At 31.3% G+C, this 19,087-nt stretch overlaps 1 protein-coding gene across 1 annotated transcript in view; it reads left to right on the plus strand.

The window, feature by feature from the left end:
- PCSK6_1 (Proprotein convertase subtilisin/kexin type 6) overlaps positions 1-4,435 on the plus strand; it is a 52,542-nt gene extending 48,107 nt beyond the window's left edge. Inside the window, exons 10-13 of the mRNA XM_051208500.1 lie at positions 108-211; positions 850-967; positions 1,908-2,119; positions 3,363-4,435. The gene's annotated coding sequence lies outside the window, so the exon portion shown is untranslated. The remainder of the gene's footprint in view (positions 1-107; positions 212-849; positions 968-1,907; positions 2,120-3,362) is intronic.
- Positions 4,436-19,087: the final 14,652 nt, after the last annotated feature.

Here is a 19,087-nt window from a genome sequence, read left to right on the forward strand (position 1 = left end):
TCACGACATCTACTGGTTGTAAATTCAGTTCTTTAGGGAATATTAATAAAACGTATTTTTACAGAAACAATTATTTTCCTTCAAATATCCTTTTCTTTATCTGATAGTGGTCGACTTAGCTGGCGTGACGTTCAATATATTACTTTACTAACAGCTAATCCGAAACCGTTCAAAGATGGTAATTTTACAAAGAATGCCGTTGGACGTCAATGTAAGTTCTATTTTGCATAGATTCTGGGTTTTGGAGTCTGGTGCTTGCGTTTGTACATTTATGATAGAAGATTAATGCTTATTTTACTGACAATACTGTATAAGCTAATTAGAACTGTTAAACTCTAAACAAAAACACCAAACACAGTGACTGAATATGAAAATAGAAATGGATGATGATTTGCAATCGGTGACATTTCCATCACCAGTTTATCTAAAGAAAATTATCGTTTGCTCAACGATGTACTGAAATTTTACGGTAATTTAGGATAAGTTATTTTCATTTCTTTTTAAAAATAAGCGTTATAACAGTTGAACTGCTTCATATTTCTCATTTGTATGGCATTTAGTTACAGTTCTAACCGATGACTTTTCCCTTGATATATGTTCATTAAAGTTTCTCTATTATACTAATTCAGTAGTGTTGAAAAACTTTCTCAAGTGTTCAATTACAAAGCAAACAGGTAAAGCTAGTTAGTTCTGTTTAGTTTAGCCCTATTCTATTATTATGAGATCGACAAATATATGCTCATTCTTTTTCTCTCTGTATATATATATGTATATATATATATATATATATATATATATATATATATATATATATATATATATATATATATTCTCATTTGTCCACTACAGATAGCCAGTTGTATGGATATGGTTTAATGGATGCTGGTAAAATGGTCCGACTTGGGGAATTATGGCGTGGTGTTCCTCCACATCATCGTTGTACTTCAAATGTGATAGATGTACAAAAGTAAATTTCACCTTAATTCTTTACCCCCTACTTTTTTTAACTTGTGAATATTGTTTTTATAAGAAATACAATAAACAAATTGATTCGAAGAAAGGTAAACTTATTGCCGTGGAATCGTATGGCTTATATAGATTTGTAAGTAATTAAGATGACCAAGGTAGAATCTGTGTCCGATTGATGAAATTAGTTACGTAAAGAATGGAATTACTGTTTATAGCTATGTCTAGCTTTCATTTGATTTATCAAATAACTGGTGCATCGTGTAACTTGCCTGCTATTATGATCAACCTGAGGTATATTGGCTGGAACACTTATTACTTCTGGTCCTACCACGACAGGCAAGTGGGTTGGAGAATTGTAAAGATAAAGCATCAAATTCATAGTTTGAGGTTGAAGTGTTTATCGCCTTTTATACTGGGTTGTGACGGCAATGACAGCCAACATTTGCTTCTTTGCGCCCATCCCACAACAAAAAGATGGTGTTGGAAATGTACAGAGAAAAAATAACACGCATCATCTTGCCTGTACAAACTTCCATTGTTAGCGGTAAAGCCTTACATGTACGGTGCTAACGCATCAAGAAATAATCACAAAAAAGGTCACGTGTGATCGGGCTTGAACAATTGCCCTTTGGGCTCTGTGACGATGCTCTCAGGTCAGCAAAATCACTAGTAATCCAGATTCCTTTTTAGGTCCTAGAAGAAGAAGAAGTATGTTTCCATAGTATTGGCAACTGGGAAGTGACAACCCTCCACATATCCCTAAAAACACTCAAGACTACCTTGTTAGTGATGAGAAACTGTTTTCATATTAAAATAGTCTTCACAAATCTCTCACCCTTAATAGCATCGGATTGCTTCAAATGTATGAATAATTCATACTATTTGCTTTTGTTAGCTATTTTTATTATTCTGTTCTTTATTCTTGTATTTACTATAAGAAATCTAGGTGGAAAATTTAATCACACATTATTTCTTAACTTCTCTGGATGTCAACCAAAATCTCGAAATAGTGACTCATCAAACAAATTGAATAAACGATGGACTTCAGAAAATGGTACACCCATACGTTATTTAGAACATGTCCAAGTTTACGCAGATATTGTTTATGAACGTAGAGGATTATTACAACTATCTGTAATATCTCCAAGTGGTATGTGTTTTTTTAATAATAGGTTTTTTTACTGTTAGAAAACATAATCTTGAGGTTCATATGGGTTTTTTCAAAGAGAAATTTTGGTCAAAATTGACTTGATAGACTTTCCAATTATTTATAATCAACGTAGAGCTTACCCAAGTTGCCGTAACTAATTAGGACAGCAAAATGTGTAACATGCGAGTCCAAATGCTCGTAGCATCAACTTGATAGTGTTGAAAAACGTGGTTGAAGAAGACAATGAAAATGTAGATAAATAGAAATACTGCAATTAGAGGAAAGTACGTACTTACGCCTGTCACCACTCATGGAAGAGCACAGGCCGCTGACCAGCATTCTTCATCGAATTCTGTCCTGGACGATCCTTTCCAGCAAAGTTTTTTTTATACTTTAATTAATTATAAACCAATCACCAAACTAATCGTAGTTATCACATGGTAGTTAACATCTACTAACATGGGTTGAATCAACAGTGAATGGTTTCATCAATGAATGTTATGTCATGATTTATTCGCTCTTAGCTTTTTTTTAAAACTCCTTTCCTGCCTACCTTTCAGTAATGGATAGTATTTACTCTGTCTTATAATCTGACTTTATAAAAAATAAGTATCAAAACTTGGTTTGTAGGAGTATATAAAATTATCTGAAGTCTCTCTAACTCGACTACTTAGGTGCACTTTTTTGTAAACCATCGATTTATCATTGTAATATGTACCAAGAACTACTCTAACTCTGACAATCTTTGAGTATCATGAGGTCATTAGAATAATTTGAAACCATCTTATATTTGTTCGTCTGAAATAATATGTTTGCTGACTCCGAACTACTATTTTAGATCCTCTAAATACTACTAGACTTGATCCTTGAACAGTAGAAAAAAGGTGCAAAGTAGGAATGATAGTTTTAATTCTGTTATAGTTTCTGTACAGAAACCAAGCTTATTTATAGGTTGTGCGTGGGTTTCATCTTCTAGAAGACGCTGCAAATTTTCATTAAATCCAATAACAAAATAAGTAATGCTTCAATCAAATTGTGATCTGCTACTTTAGACAATGAAACATTTAAGATATAACATATTTAACACTAGATAGTTTAATTTCTAAATATTTTTCTGGAGAATAATCCGGTGTATCAATTAATTTCGTGATTTCTGTGTAACCTATAAATTGTATAAGAAATAACTTAAGTTGATATGCTTTGTTGTTATTATTTTACTATTATCGTCTGTTTTCTTCATAAGGTACATTAAGTGTACTTCTCCCACCTCGAACTCATGATGAACATTCAGGTAATATAGCTATGCTACGTTGGCCAGTTACAACAGTACAGTTTTGGGGTGAAAATGCTGTTGGTACATGGCAGATACGTTTAGATAGTATTGTAGGCAGTGAAATAAGTCGGGCTGATCCAGATAACATTAAAGGATTTTGGCGTTCAGTTTGGATTGTCGCCTATGGTACAGATGAATTTCCTATACGTCTTAAACCTCCTACACCTGAACGTCCACCACCTCCGGTATGTTTTCTTGCTTAATGACTGTTGTCATCTGGTTTCTTTTTAATTTAAATAACCATTTTCATGTTACCATGCTGTTTTTCTAATTTGTCGTTAGTTTCAATCACTAAATCCTATCAATTGAAGAACAATAATAGGAACTAAGAAGCTGTTCCTTTTTATTTCGAAACTCTTCAACGGTGTATACTAGTTTTTAACGAGAAGCCAACCAATTTAGAAATTAGACGGCTATCTACTCATGATATTGTGTAATAGAAACACTACATTACCAACAGATTGAATAAAAATAACGAACTGTAAATTCTCGATTTCGAACTTGAGTGGTGTTGTACTTTCATCAGATCTCAAGATTGTCTTTTTGTTACTGTGTTTGATTATGAATGTTCAGTGTTGAAAGTTTTATTTATCAGGTAATTGAATACAAGCTACACTCTAATTGTAAGGGTTAATTAAACTACCCAGTTTCCCAAACCTCATTTAGTGAAGTGAGGTTTGAAATTGTGATTTAGAGATCGAAAATCGAACACCTTGATCTCTTGAAAACTGCTTCACTCAGATTTTGATGGAAAGTAAAATGATATCAATGGAAAAATTATTTGAAGGACTGTTAAGTATAATAAAAGTAATAATTTGATTATTGATATGTTTGGTACATACAGTTAGTTTAGAATACCAATAATAAAGATTAAAATTTAGGTTTTGTAAGGTTCACTGAATAGCTTTACAATTTCATAGCATGATCTACACTTATACTGAATGAGATTTCATAGTATAGTCTATGAATCAAGGTGCTTTTATTCTTCATCTTCTCATACCAAATTCAAGGTCATTAGAATACTTCATTTAAATATTGACCTCATTATTTCTAATCTATTTGTCGATTTGTACTAATTTACTATTGTTTTCATGGTATACATTGTTCTAGTTATTTATTTTTACAGTTTATGAATAAATTTAAATAAATTACAGATTTAATTATTATTGATAGTGTTTTGAATCTAATCCATGTACTCTATCAGGTCATCAGGATTCAAGAAAGAAAAAAAATTTTTTTTCTTTTCAAAACCCGGTTTGGTTCTAAATATGAAACTGGTCAACATAAAAACGTGTAAAAATATTTATTTATAAATCATAAAAATAAAAAAAAGTATTATAATATTATTATTTATGTTTTTCACTTAGTGATAAAGATTAAATTTATAGCGTTATTTAATTGGTTAATATTTTATAACCACTAATAAGAAATTATAGTTTTATAACTTAAAAAGAATTAAGATATTTTACTGAAACACCTGATCAAATTGTATTATTTGTAGATTGTTCAATGAAGCTTTTAATCTGTTATGTATTGAAAGTTAAGTAAACTAATTTAATTACTTATAGGAGTTTAATTGTATGTATAAAAAACATCTATTTGAGTACACTGTTTACATAAACATCATCTTAGATAAATTAGGTCTATCAGAATGTTTTTGTGGAGATTTATCAGATTTGTAGGTAGTTTACTGCACTAGTTGACCTCGGTTGGATTAACATTAAGAATCAGAGAACACTAGACATCTGTTATGTATCAGTGTGGAACTCCTTAACGGTGTTAAACAGCAATTCAGTAGGGGATCAATTGTTCAATAACTTTAATACTACTAATTTGTAACTTCATATTCCTTTTTTTTCAACACTAACTGAGGGAAGATGTCATGCGAAAATTATCTGATGACATTTATGATTGCTTGTTATACTGTTGATATAAATAAATACTATCAGTCACAAATTCACACCTTAGCTCTGTGCACTAATGTCGAGGTTAATTTCAAATAAACACACGATTATAATGGGATTGAAGAGTTTTATGGATATTAGCCTGATATACATGTTCTATTCGTCACAGATTGATTGTCGTGATATTTCCTGAATTGATTAACGTTGGAAATGTGGAACATAGTATTCCAAATCAACAGTTCACACTTTAGGCGCTGTCTACGATATATGGAATTTTCGAATCCTATTTCTAACGAGACCATTGGCGTATACTGTTAATGAGTGCTATGATGAAATAAAACAAATCCCCTATGCTATCTGGTTTATAATGGTATTTCAACTAAAGTCAATCAATGATGTATATCACCAACCAACAAAATAATTATTGGGTACTAGAATATTTCCAATTTCAATGTATATTCACTTCCTTATCTCATTTGTTTCATCAGTTTTCCTTTGATATTTTCACACCACTAGCTTTTTAGCTTTAATCACTTAAAATGTTTGGTACACGTATTAAGTATCTTTCACTAAGTCACCGCCCGCTTCCATATCTAATTGTTGTTAAAAGAAAACTTAGTGATCAAAATAAATCATCAAAACTAATCTGATAAAATCTCTTTTTTAAATATAGTACGAACTTCTAAAGAGATTATATAATTCTTAGTACTTATAGCAAATCATATGACATAGCTTAAATTTGACACTACTTGGATTGATGCATTTATTATTACTAATTGTACATGAAATGCATATTTCACCTGCACTTTTAGGAAGCGTTGCATGACATTAAATGAAGATTCGGGTTGATTAGATCAGACTATTATCATCACATCATTCTTTTGTTCTCTATTTTTTTCCTCCATAAGTTTGAACTACACTATAATTCATATCAATAGCATAGTAATAAATTTCGTCATTTTATTTATCTATTTTGTGTAATTTATTGCGGGATATTAATCTACAATTAAGTTGTACAACAACTGGATACATAAGATTATACAAAATAATATTTCAACTGTTCAGTAGCATGTATATATGTGTTTGTTTATTACTGTTTGGTGCACTTTCCGCATATTAGTTCAACTATTTATTATTCAGTTTTCGTTTATTTATCTCCTATCTTCATTATTAGTCGATAATAATGTTGCTCTGAAACTGGGACATATTCCTTTATAAACAATTAACTTTGGTAATTAGGTAGCGATACTGGTGGTAGATGTGTTTTGAAATTCGACTAAATTTGGAATGTTGGGATTAAATTACTCATTGGATTGTTTGCACAGTATTTTCAGTAATGATAGTGTATGATGTAGAGAGAGAGAGAAAGCTATAAAATAGTTATTAGTGGTTTGTTTCTTTTTATTAACGTTTAGTTTGCATTAAATATATAGCAAAATGTTGACTGCCATGTCAATTTCTGTGATCCATAATCAGTTGCTATTTTACCAATGAGTATCTTTGTCAGTTTTGAATTACTCTTTACTACATCTTAATAAGCACTGGTACCCTTATGACAGTGACACAATCAAGAAAGTAGTTCGTCAATAAACATTATCTGCTAGATTGAGTTCAATTAGTTCATTTGAGCTCGTAATACCTATTCAATCGGCAACATAAAATAGGGTTTGTTTCAGTCTAATTCACTATTCTTAAGTTTGTTTTTACTTTATTATATTTAATAATAGGAAACTGAATTCAAATAAAGTTATTTAGACATGATTAAACTCTATTCGTTTCACTGATATCTTAATTGTACGTATGTTTGAATATAGATGGCTAGACTAAGTTTTGGAATAGTGATATTTATTATGAGGTCATTAAACCAATAAAATTTGTTTATGTTTATAAAGCAATCATTCTTTTCTTAATGACCTTTAAATTTACAAATGTTCATAAATAAAATATAAAGACATGAAAACGAAACATTGTTTACTTATTTGAAAACATTTTCTATATTTTCCTGCAATCAGTTAGTCATAATCACCCTAGAGCTTGTTAGTCTAAGTCGTCACATCACATCATCGCGACAATGTGAAAATTGAGATAATGAATATCAAAGGAGTTGGAATAATAGTAGTACCAATTATTGTGAGAAGGACTGAACTTTGCAGAATCTAGTTGACAAGAAGGAATAAAAATGTGCGCATCGAAATATATTTATATTAGAAATTATTGCGAAGATAAATTCTGAACTCATCCGCACCAGTATAATTGATTTAAATCCAAATATCTCCAATCCTGAGTTACATTTATCACGTGTATCACTAAATAGTCTTTGCCTACACCCCGTTCAACATTCAGTGATTTCATAAATTGATGCTATGTCGTGATTCGTCCACTCCTTTGCTTTCTTCCAACTTACTCCGATCCCAGCCAGATGCTCTGGTAATTTGTAAGATATTCGAATAAAAACAATAATACTGATTGTTACCACTTCTTTTCATCTGTTAAATCAGACAGTAGGAGATATTGATATTTAATTATTATTATAAGAAAATTGATTTTGTTGTATCATTTATTCTTGTTGTTAATGATCATATAATTGATCTTTGTCCCAGTATTAGTAACTTTAAAATTATTGATGATCAGGAAATCGGGAACAAGTACGACTCATAATTGACATATAATTCTTAATTAAAATTAAAACAATTAATCCCTTTGACAAATTTCGATAATACAATGAGATGACAAAGATTATCAGAATTATCTGATGTATTTGAGCAATACATTTTGAACAATCTGACCACACATATACTTGTTAAGACATTTTCATATAAAAAAATAGAAGGTCAACTAGACAGATTTAAGGTAAGCGGTAACAAAGAGAAATAAAGTACACAAAAACAATGTGATAACCACTCTGGATAATAAATCAGTATTCCCAGGTTAGATTAGGGGTAAGAACAAGTTGTGTGATCAGATTGTTCGAAATGTATTGCTCAAATATATCATATAATTCTGATAACCTTCCTCTTTTCATTACATTATCGAAATCCTCTTTAAACAATAAAAACATGAAGTCCTGAGAAGGGATCTTTTTATTGTAACAAAAACATTTTAATCATCTTACTTCATTCACATTATAATTCGTCACCAACTTATTAATTCTATTGTTATTATTCATATTATGTAATCTAGCATTATAATCTTTTCATTTCATCATCATGTTTATTCCTTGTTCTCCTCACGAAACGGGTACATTAACACAAAAGTGTTGCTCTTCTCAAAATGATAAAGTGAACTATGTGCATGAAATAAAAATTATATATATGTATATATATACGATTGTACAGTTTGATAATAACTCAAAATATCGAAATTCAAAATGATTCGCTCTTTCATTTTAGATTTAAGTTAACACAGATTTCTCTACTATTCTGCAAATAAATTGTTCTGTAATTGTTGTTTTTTTGATCCTGTTATTGCAAAGGAATGGTTTAAATCATTTTCAAAATATGTTGTTGATGATCGAGACTGGCATAAAGTGTATACAGTAAGTTGTTGTTGTTGTTGCTTTTTTCTTTCATTTATGTTTCATTCAAAACTGTCTAATTCTACTAAGCCGTCGAATAAATATATGTAGCTATAACATTGTAATCAGTATTACTTATCTGATGTTAGTCTCTACATTATCTTTCAACTTTTGTTAATAGTTAAAAAGTAGAAATTTTATCTAACCTGAAGTCAAGTTTACGAAATGAATTTACTTAAGCTTCACGTTTTTAGTCACCTAAAATATGTAGTTGAAAACTGTTATCTTTTTATGAATTATTTGAAGTTCTATGATGTTGTTATGCATTGTAAATGAATGGATTTTCGATAATTCAATGAGAAGACAAAGTTTATCAGAATTGTGTGATATATTTGCGCAATACATTTCGAACAATCTGATCATACATATACTTGTTAAGAACATTTATATATGAAAATTAAAAGATCAACTAGACAGGTTAAGGGTAAGTCATAACAAAGGAAAATATATATTAAAGTACACAAAAACAAAAGTGATTACCACTCTGGATAATAAATCAGTATTACCAGGGTAGGTCAAGTGTAAGGACAAATTATTTTTGAATGCATAAAAGGGGTCTAAGTTTCCGTACAGCCAAGGCTTCAATAAACCTTAGTATTACGTCCTTGAAGGCTTTTGTATAACACTACAAGTGCTGATTTGACGTCAACCTTATGACCCGTCTCAATCAAATTTTTCGCAATGGAGGATGATGTCTGTCTGTCCTGTGGTTTTATTTGACCATTGAAGCCTTGGCTATACGAAAATTGAAACCCCCTTTATGTGTTCAAAAACAATTTGTCCTTACACTTAACCTACCCTGGTAATACTGATTTATTATCCAGAGTGGTAATCACTTTTGTTTTTGTGTACTTTAATTTATATTTTCCTTTGTTATGACTTACCCTTAACCTGTCTAGTTGATCTTTTAATTTTCATATATAAATGTTCTTAACAAGTATATGTATGATCAGATTGTTCGAAATGTATTGCGCAAATATATCACACAATTCTGATAAACTTCGTCTTCTCATTGCATTATCGAAATGTATCAAAGGGACTAAGTGTTTTGAATGGATTTTCATTTCATATATAGTGTATCTCTTAATATTACTGAATCTATTAAGTCATTACCTACTCGTCACACTATTTTGCAAACCAATTAAATCTACAAACTTTAAATAATCGAATTCCATTCATTGATTCTCTTATTATTATCATCTTGTTTAAGTTTGGTTTCAGATAATAGCAGTCACGTTTAATGTATTGTAAATGAGTTACCTTGAATACAGTGTTTCCCAGGAGTTCTATAAATATTAGTTGAGAAAATCTAGTTTGTTCCAGCTTTATTATGATTAATAAGAACTTTCGTCTAAATTTGAACGAATAGTTTCACAATATTTGGGCGCCGAGTTAATTTGATTGTTTGTCAATAAGCAAATTCATGAATTAAAAAGATAAAATGAATGTTTTAACTCAGAAATTCTCAAAAACGTCAGCCTATGATGAACTCACAATAATATCCAGCTCTTAAAATGCCATCCTCCTATTGAGCTTAAATTTAATAGTTTGCTTTTTTTTTATACAGTTAGCGATATGTTGTGATCTTCAAAATCATGCCACTTATGAATTACCGTTTCACTCGTGACTAAGTTTGGATCCATGGTTTAATCACATATGAGGTCATTGATGGATACTGATGATAATCAACCACATGTTAAGGATAAAACGTTTTCTTTTATTGCGATCGGTCGTCGATAAAAGTTACATTTACTACTGTTAATACTTATATAGTTTTATTTTCAGTTACATGTATGACATTATAAGTTAGTTTGTAGATAGTAAATTCTATGTTATGGTATTAGTAATAATTTTCATTTTATCGTTCTCAGTGTCATTATGAATGCGCACCTGGTGGTTGTACAGGTCCAGCAGCTGATCAATGTTTGTATGGATGTAAACATTTTGCTACTGAAAGCCGGTACGTTCTAAGTTGTTTATGAGATTTATAGGTTATACGTTTTGCATTTCTTCGTTAATTTTAAAGATATGTGTTGCATCATATGCAAAGGTGAATAGTGGCTAGCAGTGGAATACAGAACTCAGTAGCTAAGTGTATAACGCGATGGCATTTGAAGCGAATAGTACTGGGTTCGAGTCCCGAGGTAAAAGTTAACTGTGAGATGCAGTTTCATCCCGTTTACGAGTCCCAAATGTGATGAAACGTACGTCCTGGATTTCACTGCTAGCCATTATCCATACTTGCTTGTAATGCTTGTGACTTACTGTCAATATTGAGGCAGTCCGCATATGATGTACATAGGAGACTGATGAATTGCAGTTCTAAACGTCAATGGGAAAATTTAAAAAAATGATCCAAAAATGAATTATTTATTAAATTGTATAAAATCCTACACACGTAATACACAATCTCACTTTCTACACAAAGATGAAACTAGTTGTTTATTTTTACAGATACTTCTAATTAGTTTGAACAAAATATAGTTTAATTGTGTTTACTGCATTATTCAGAATCCAGTTATTCCAGTTGAAAAATTAATAATGTGTGGCAGGAGATGGTTGCCTATAAACAGGAAGAAGCTATAAATATAAGCCTCGTGACAAATAATACCCTACAACAAACCATTTAAATCCTGAAGAAACTAGTGTCCTTCCTGTCAGATTTGACTCTGCTTCACTACAGTTTTACAGAGCCATAAGCTAATTACAATACTACTAATTGCTTGTAGAACCGAGCTGTTTACATTAACCTTTCAAAGACTGGTTGTTACAAATATATATATGTGAGCTCGTATCAGAAAATACTAAAGTAGTATTTCGGTCAGAAAATTAGTTTATAAAATAAACTTAATAATCATCAGAAAATTACCTTCTGAAGTGTTGGAATTCTTTAATCATTATGTCTACAAACTTTTACTGGCTAGTGGTCACATTAATTCTCATTTAGAAGAACAATCTATTCAGGAAATTATAAATATTTATTTAGAGACAATTTTACGACTCATTTGTTATTTAATATTTTAAAAGTATGTAAATAATTCTGAATGATAACAATAAACTAGGTAAATACTCATACAGTAAATAAGTTAGAAAATTAAAGTTGGTTAGTGGCTAGCAATGGATTTAAAGCTTACGAACTAAGTATTTTCGTTTATAATGTTCAATATAAGAGTGTTATCAATAGTAGTTCCCGCAAATGAATATTTGGATAGTATACCAAAAATAAACTAAACCTATTTCGTTTTCAATGTTAAACAGCTTCAGATTGATCTATAATTCATAATTAATGATCATATAGAAGTGGTTAATAAGTTGTAACTGTATGAGAAATAATATTCCGTGTAATAAATCACACATCATCATCCTATTTGTCATTAAATAATGTAAACATTTTCCTTGTCAACATTAAATTAGAATACGCCAAAATCACAGGAATATATATATATAACTGGACAAATTTTTCTGCCAATATTCTTCGTAGTTATTATCGAAATGGATTCGACTATACATATGAAGTAACTTGTGATGGGGGATAATTTTTCTAAAGATTTAATTTACTATGTACTAGCTATTAAGTAGCTATATAAACACAAAACCTGTAGTGATAAACAAAGCATTTTTTATTGATTGCTTTTGACTAGATTGCGCAAGATTTTCAAATCACCTAATATTTACATAACGCAGAATGATAAATAGATTTAATGCAATTTTGAATCTTAAACAATAGACAGGCGATAGGGATGCCCCAAACGGAAAACGGATCAAAACTATGAAAATTTCTTACACCTACACGTATGAAACATAGAAATAAAATTTGGGAGTATAAAAGGCATGATATCAAGATCTATAAGACTGATCTAATTGAAAGATTAATTACTAGACAGTTTAGTATTGTCATTTCTCCAAAATATATTTACTAAATATTTATATACTACTTAAAATCTAAACAGGAACAAAGTACACTTACTTAAGATGGACAATAAAATGTATTCTTATCTTTTCATTACAATCGATTTATATCCAATCTTATGTAAAACCTTGAATAATTACACATTGTTTTGTCTATCTCTTCATTATTTTGTTTAGACAATGTGTATCAGTTTGTCCTCTTGGGACCACAGCTTTCGGTGCCTTACGTCTTGGTACTTCGTTGAATAATTACGCTAATTCTAACAATAATGATAATCATGATAATAATAATGAACAAGATTCACGTGATCGTATTAATCCTGAAACATTATCACCGTTATTTGGGCGTATACGAACTAGTAGTAATTATCAATTGGGTATGTATGATAATAGTAATAGCTTTATCAATACAAACAGTTATAATCAGCAAGGATTTAAAAATGAAATGGTTTGTCAACCATGTTGGTCATTATGTTCAGCCTGTATACGTCCTCATATTGAATATGACTGTACAGCTTGTTTAAATCAACGTTTCTTAGTTCCATTATTAACAGCAAATGACGAAGCTAAAACTGTGTTATTTTCGTATACTCACGATAATAATGATCATGGAAATACAAAATTGATTAATTTTAATTTACCTCAAGTAATTGGCACATGTCGAACTGAATGTCCAATAGGTTTTTTTGGTAATAAATCATCTTCAATATGTGAAGCGTAAGTTAATTTTCTATGTGTGAACGAGAATCATTCACTATTGACTTCAATTATGTATATTTCTGAATGCGGATATGCATTGGTTGTAGTTTAAATAAATTATGTGTTCTTCTTGTTTCTGTGGTTACTATTTCAATTTTGTTTTTCTCTTTACTCTGGTTGATTACTGATTGGTCTAGTCCTTTGTGTAGATCGAATCTAATCAGTAGGTATGCATTTTATTCACTAGTTTAAGTGACTGACTGACTGACTGAGTTTAAGTGATTCAATATAATATATATTATGTTTTTTAATGCTAGGGAGTTAAAAATGATCGACAGATAGCCTTAGGTTTAGGTTCCGTGGTAGTTAGTACTCCTTGAGATAATTTACCTGCAGTCTTGTGGGAACTGAAGTCACGTCACTCATTGTCACAACCTAAAATGTTATCACTGAGTTATTTGAATTATGACTGATCTGTGAAATTGAGATGTGCGTTAACAGATCATTGAGTAGTCGTAACAAATATAATGTTTGTCGTCTAGTTCTTTATGAACCCCTAATTATATCGGCCAAGTTACAGTGTGGCCACTAGTTCAGCTGGTTCGACATCGCATACACTGTTTTTGAATAAACATAAAGAGAATTCAGCTAAAAAAATCTTCTTTTCGACTACACTGTTTTTCTTTATTTGAGTTTTTGTGAAGTATTACGACTTTAGTTAGTTTAACTTTCATGTAAGACAATGAGTTGAAGTATTTGTTTATGGTTTGTTATTTATTAGTGATCTTTTTAAAAATATACGGTATTTTTCAGCATATTTTGTCTATCTGTGTCATTATGATGGCACATTATCAATAACATGGTAAATGACATTTGTGTTTTAAAGTTGATATAGTGTATTGTAGCTAAAAGTATTTCTTTTTTGAGTAACTGGCTTCTTTTACTTTGTTGACATATGTTTGTTTACGTTTGAGATTAAGTAGGCTGTTAGTGTATTAATGTTATTAGGCTACAGCTTTTAGACATGTGACAGTGACTCAAACTGTGATTTATACAAAAAATTTTCGACCAAATTAACATGACTGAATTATTTATGTGATAGCTAGTGATTTATATATTTTTTACCATGAACTGAACTAGTTAAGGTTTCTCATCAGAACTTCAGGAATGGTCCTCTATTGGTTAGTGAAGTCCAACTGCGTTGATTTACTCAACAACGGCATTGCGTTGCAAAATATCTCGAATTGACTGAGGTTAGTCATATAAACCCATGGATCCCAACTCAGTTGTTTAGAGTTTAGGTGCTCACCACGGTACCTGAGGTTCCTGGGCTCGGTCTCTGGTGGGTTGTCAGTTCGTAATGTTGAGCAGTCTCATACTGTGATAAGAAAGCTTTCCAGTGCTTCATGTTTTCCATCGGCTGTCGAACTAAGGTTAATGGGTCATGTAAACTAAACCAGTGGAGTTCAACCAGGTCTGTTGTGAGATAGGAACTCACTGAAGACAATGGTGTACGGTGGCGCAACTTCGTGGATTGGTTGAAGTTAGACATTAACACCGTTGGATGCCGGCTCAGTGGTCTACTGGTTAAGTGCTCGCGCGCGAAGCCAGTAGGTCCTGGGTTCGAGCCCCGCGTGGTGCGGGATCGTGAATGCGCCCTGCTGAGGAGTCCCATACTAGGACGAAACGGCCGTCCAGTGCTTCGAGGTTTTCAATGGTGGTCTAGCTTCAACTGACTCATGATTTCAATCTGTGAAATTTCTAAAATCTCCACAAAACCCACTCTGATAAACTATAATATTCAACAATCTCCATAAACACCTCATACGAGTTGATTGATGGTCTTTCATTTGTCTCCGTTCTAACAAATTTACCTAACCTAGGTCTCTTAACTAAATTGATCATTCATTTAAAACAATGGTGTTGAAATGAACAGAAACAACATGGAATTTGGGAATATTTTAGTGATCGGTTCAAGATTCTATATAGTTTTATACCAACAAACTGACAGGAAATTTTTTAAGACGAGGATGGTAGTAATTTTATCGGGAAGTTTTTAAAAAATCTCGAGTAAAGAAAGTAAGTAAAACATCTGAATTGAAAAAATGTGCCGTTATGGCGTACGTTGTTTAGAATTTAACACATGATAAACAAAAGATACAGATTCTCAAATCGACTACTGTCGTTAAGTTTTACTCATATTACTTGTTCTTTCGACCGGCAATTTTAGTTGTTCTTATGTTTCAACCGAAATATCAAACATCCTACCATCTAGTTTAGAGATAAGTAAATGGTTTCTCGTTAAATAACATTTAGTATTCTGATTTCTCTTTATATTTGTTTTACTCCATTCATCATCATGTTGACAGTGTTCGTTCACAACACTGCTACTACTACGATTGCTCAAAAAATAGATATCGTAAATTTGTTCCAACCTTAGTCTAGATTTGTAGTTTATATTGGTAATTTTGAAATTATTTCATACTTTTCTATTATCTTAACACCTGGTTTTTGTTCTATGTATTTTCACACTTGGCAAATCATATATGTATTCCATGTTTACTTAAATAAATAACTTTAGTTAATCGTGTAGCAACTTGTAATATTTAAGGCAAAGTGACATTGTTTGTTTGTTTGCAGGACTTGTTCTTAACAACAAATTTAGTGTTTTTAGTAAACATAAACGTAGGTTTCATGTTTACATATAAATTTACGCTATGACTTCTACTCTCTATATACAGTTTGTTTTTAAACAGCCTGCACATGTGGTAATGTAACCCACCTAACAGTTATGGATCCATATACTTGTCCTCGAGCTACACTATAAAAATGGAAGTAAGTGATACTGCTCAGCTATCGTACTCGAATTGGATGGAGCGGAGTTCGAACTTGCGACTTGGTTGTTTAAAAGCCAGAGCTTTAACTACTGGGCTGCCGCTCCACTCACCAGTACGTGTAACATATACTTATCCTTCGTGTCAGTTAGTTGGAGCTAATTGATTGGAAACTCGAGACCTAGGTTTCGTACTAGTTGGCACTTGTCAGTAAGATCTACCTAAATTCTTGAAAAAAAAAACACTCCTTATTTGGTGTGAATCCGGGTCACTCAGTTTCATAGTTTAAGATGCTATTGCTTATCTATTCGAGTCAGTTATCTTTTATAAATTACTTTCACTGATAATCTATGAGTATATATTATTCAGTTATTATTTGCAAATAATGATTAGATTATTTGTGAACGTTTCAGTAAGGAGTAATCCTCTGAAATGAATGTCGCAATTGTATAAACATTGATATCTACTCTATAACTAGATTATGCCATCATCTTAATTCGACAGCAGATCATTCGTGACTGCAATATATCTCAGAGATAATATCTCTTACTGTCGTACTGAATGACGCTGGTTTGATTCTGTGAGTTGCCAATTTCTTAAAGACTGTGGATACTCCTTTCTGCTTATGATGAACATTAATCAAATGAAACCCTAAAACCCATGGATTTATGCAGCCAGTCAGCAACAACGTAGAACTTCGTATGTACGTACATCAGTTCTCGTTGCCATACCACGTTAGCACAGAGATACAATTGTCGATTCAAATCCCATAGTAGTAGAGGTAATAAAAGTATAAGTAATAATCGGAAACATTATGGTTCGAAGATGTTATTCAAGGAGTATAATCTAGTGAAATAAATTTGGAAAGAGAAAAAAGGGATATGAAGAATTCAGAAGATTAGAATTTGGGAGAACACAAAGAGTGGATCCACCTGCACTATTGCAAAGGATTTTGAGCCATGTCATTCAAGGTCTCTAACCATCGGTTGCTATCGTCTCGTGGATCCCAACCAGGTTGTCCACACCCACCAACATGGCTCAGTCCACTTGTCACTGACTTCATGGATTTGTGTCATGTTCTGGTTTGGTTGCCCCTAGCTTTCTTCCAACCTACTCCTACACCATAAAACATCGCTCGCTACACGTAACCCCTCAACATGAATCAAATCGCATTGTGATATCGAGTCGTTTAGTCTAGTAGCCATATTTCAAACGCATTCGATTAAAACTAGACGCTAAATAATCTAATACCAATTAATATATTTTATTTATCAGGTTGTCGTGAAGAATTGCAGTCTTTAAGTTTCTTATAATCGTTTATCGAAGTAGATCCTGTGCACTGAATTTTATAGTACAAAAAATTTTGTCAGTTTTTCTTCATAATTGTTAATTTAGCAAATGTTTAATGTTTTATTTGTTTTATTGTTGGTACAGAAGGATTGATTATTCTCAAAAATATATCATCCTTAATTTATTTTTAAGTGTTTATGTTGATCCGCAGTCTGTGATTCAAATTTTTATCTACAAAAGATTTGTGTCGAAAGGAATAAATTATGTTGAAATATCGACAAACTAAGCTGTAAATACTTATGGTCATACAATAGTTTTTTGCTTTGGTCAGTAAAATACTATCTTGGAAGAACTTAGCGTTTATATTAGTGAATATTTATCATTGTCAATCCATAAAGTCAATAATAGCAAGTATCAAGTATAAAAGGCCATACATAACCTGTGGATTTAATCAAATCACAGGTGAAACAGCAACTCGTAGATGGCACTGAGTGATTGCATTAATCATACATTGGCATTGACTCCTTATCAACTATTTTTTTGTTTATTGCTGTTTTCCCAACAGTACACATACTATACTGTTTAATTATCAAGAAAAATTGTTATATTCCCTACTCTTGATAAACCGTAAAACTACCTCTAATTAACAAAAATTTTGATGATCACGGTTCTGTTTGGCCAAAGTAGCACAAGAGTTTTGTACTCGGAACAATACTTCTTTATCAATTGTTCATGTACTTCAGATATTTCTTTTAAGCTGATATATTAAAGAAGATAATCTTCTGTTATATTCCCTTGTCAAAACGTGAATTTATTGGGAATCCGTATATATAATTTTGTTACTTATTTATTCAATTATATATCATAAATAGATTCACTTAGATTCGAATCTACCTAAGTTTGAGCAGAATGATTCTAGTGTAACTTATCATATTATTGTTATGAAATCTGGTAGACTGAACCAGTTTTTTATGTGTTTTTTTGTTATTCATCAACGAAATACATATTTTCTTTATCTGTGTATATACTCTCCTGACAGTAAAGACACCACATACATATTGTGTATGACCTTTCCGTAATCTATACTAGTAATTAATGGTTATAATATAATAAATAGGTGGTTGTTTTCATATAAATTATTTACCGATTACATATGTGAGTATAAATCAGTTACTATAAATAAAAATAATATATTTGTAATATCCCAATGAGTAGAAGATTAGATTTTCTGACGTTTCGTGACTTAGTGTAAGTCACTTCTTCAGAGAATAAATAACCAAGTTGAAATTGTTCCGTTGTACTATTTAAACTTGGATTAATTTTAACTTGGTTATTTATTCTCTGAAGAAGTGACTTACACTTGTTGTAACGTGTGGACTGCAGGTTTTGATAAGCAGCGTTTATATCGATCGGTAATAGTGACAC

This window comes from Schistosoma haematobium, chromosome 1 (genome assembly GCF_000699445.3).
Source record: "Schistosoma haematobium chromosome 1, whole genome shotgun sequence".
Lineage (NCBI taxonomy): Eukaryota > Metazoa > Platyhelminthes > Trematoda > Strigeidida > Schistosomatidae > Schistosoma > Schistosoma haematobium.